The 2,759-nt window shown below is 41.0% G+C and overlaps 1 non-coding gene across 1 annotated transcript; it reads left to right on the top strand.

Moving 5' to 3' along the window:
• Positions 1–2,079: 2,079 nt before the first annotated feature.
• LOC129669316 (U6 spliceosomal RNA) lies at positions 2,080–2,186 on the top strand. Its single transcript, XR_008719016.1, has one exon. It is a non-coding gene; the product is annotated as a U6 spliceosomal RNA (small nuclear RNA).
• Positions 2,187–2,759: the final 573 nt, after the last annotated feature.

Here is a 2,759-nt window from a genome sequence, read left to right as displayed (position 1 = left end):
ATGATAGTTTGCCCTAGAGCTGAAGCTCTAGATCCACAGCAGTGTTGCAATAGGGTCAGCCAAGCAGAGCCTACCTGGCAGCTTTTTCACTGGGACCCTGAGCTTCTTCACAGGGCATTATGTACCTCCCACCTACCCCTCTCTTCCCATGCACAGACCCACCATATACTGCCACCAAATTCCATGCCCCAAAAGTTTGGTTGTTTCCAAAGTGACCTTTGGAGCAGTGCTCCATCTTACCAGTCTTGTCATCTAATCATAAAGACACAGATAACACATAGAGCTAAATAACAACAGAAAACATAAGACAATGACATCAGTTAGAGTCCTTCAGAGATCTACTAGTTTGGCCAGGAGAAACTCTCTCAATAAATTGAAGGGTTTTTTTTTGTTTTGTTTTGTTTTGTTTTGTTTTGTTTTGTTTTGTTTTGCTGTGTGTGTGTGTGTGTGTGTGTGTGTGTGTGTGTGTGTGTGTGTGAATAGCCTCCATGCACAATTCAGATGTAGGGAACCAAACTGTTGGTTTGGTTTTTTTAATATTTGAGAAGTTGCATAGAAAAAGTTTCCCTTCACTAAGTTTAAATAGTTTTTAAGATAAAAGCAATGAAGAAAGGGAGACATACTGTCCAATGTGAGTGATAATGAGGATATCCAGAGGCTTCTGGAAGAGTCCACATTGAATGTGGCCAGCAGAATGAACCAGACCATGAAGGGGGAGTGAAGGAGAAAGAGAAAAGAGAAGGGGACAAGAGAGGAACCAAGGACCAAGAGACCAAGAGGGCAAAATACCTGTGTTCAAAATGGCTGAGGTCGGGCATCTCTTTAATCCCAGTACTTGGGAAGCAGAGGCAGGTGGATCTCTGAGTTCCAGGCCAGATCTATAGAGTGAGTTCAGGACAGCCAGGGCTACATAGAGAAACCCTATCTCAGTAAAACAAAACAAAAGAAAATGTTGGGGGAAAGGGAAGTGAAGCTCAGCCCCTGGGAGGGAGAGATTTAGGGTAAGGGGCCATGTGAAAAATATTGGAAAGAAGCACAGGAATTGAGTGATGCTGAGATAGCTGGCCAGGTTCTGCTTTGTCACTGATATGTTAATAGGAACCTCAGTCATTAGTCTCTGGTTTGAGACCTAACACAGTATGAGAATCTCAGGTCCCTGTTTTACAGATTCGCAAAACTTACCCAACAAATCAAGGACTAAGGAGCCTATTAATTAGAGCTGGGGAAAAATGTCAATGCTTTCAAAATTGATATACAGGCTGAATGAGATTATATAAAATCTCAGAAATATTTTGATAGATAAAAGCAATATAATTCTAAAATGTATTCAGAAAGGGAATGGGAAAATATCTAAAAGCAATTTCAAAAGAGAACAAAGGAAAAAAAATCACTTTATCTGATTTATGGCAGTAGAAGAAGACTAAACATAAAGATCAGTGGAACAAACCCAAGAAGATAAGTCCGATGGACATATTTTTTAAGAATATTCTTCTTTTTTAAGATTTATTTATATGTATACAATGTTCTGTCTGCATGTATACTTGCACACCAAAAGAGGGCACCAGATCTTATTACAGATGGCTGTGATCCACCATGTGGTTGTTGGGAATTGAACTCAGGACCTCTGGAAGAGAACCCAGTGCTCTTAACCACTGAGCCAGCTCTCCTGCCCCTGACAGACACCTTGGGCTTCATGTCTTCCCACTAGTTAGGGGAGTGGGATGCATCTTTGACACAGACTATGTTGCCTGCTTTTTTGATCACTTACCCTTGATGGCACTTCCCTTCAAGACCACAGGGGAGGAAGATCAACTCCAACTCAGTTCTCATGTGAAGAGATGACATGGGGTGTCTGGGTAGGGGACCTCTTCTTTTCTGAGGAATAGGGGAAAAGGGATGCAGGAGGCAGAGTGGGACTGGGAAGAGAAAAGGGAGGGAGGAGCCTATGACCAAGATAGAAATTAAATTAATTAATAAAAATTAAAAATAAATACAATTGAATAGAATAGGGAGACTAAACAGACTCACAGAAACATGCTTGAATGGATTTTTAAAAAAATACAAAAAATGTTAAATGAAGTGCTCACTTCGGCAGCACATATACTAAAATTGGAACAATACAGAGAAGATTAGCATGGCCCCTGCGCAAGGATGACACGCAAATTCGTGAAGCGTTCCATATTTTTAACATAGTAAAGGCAATATACAGCAAGCCTATAGCCAACATCAAACTCAATGGAGAGAAACTTAAATCAATCCCACTGAAATCAGGGACAAGACAAGGCTGCCCACTCTCTCCCTACCTCTTCAAAGTAGTACTTGAAGTCCTAGCCAGAGCAATAAGACAACTAAAGGAGATCAAGGGGATACAGATCGGAAAGGAAGAGGTCAAAGTGTCACTATTCGCAGATGATATGATAGTATATATGAGTGACCCCAAAAATTCAACCAGAGAACTCCTCCAGTTGATAAACACCTTCAGCAAAGTGGCAGGATACAAAATCAACTCAAAAAAATCAGAAGCCCTCCTGTATACCAAAGACAAAATGGCCGAGAAAGAAATTAGGGAAACAACACCCTTCACAATAGCCACTAACCACATAAAGTACCTTGGGGTGACACTAACCAAGCAAGTGAAAGACCTGTTTGAGAAAAACTTCAAGCCTCTGAAGAAAGAAATTGAAGAAGATCTCAGAAGATGGAAAGATCTCCCGTGCTCATGGATTGGTAGGATTAACATTGTGAAAATGGCCATCCTG

This window comes from Psammomys obesus, unplaced genomic scaffold, assembly GCF_907164565.1.
Source record: "Psammomys obesus unplaced genomic scaffold, mPsaObe1.curated_primary_1811, whole genome shotgun sequence".
NCBI classification, from domain to species: Eukaryota; Metazoa; Chordata; class Mammalia; order Rodentia; family Muridae; genus Psammomys; species Psammomys obesus.
This window is presented reverse-complemented; position numbering and strand designations above follow the sequence as displayed.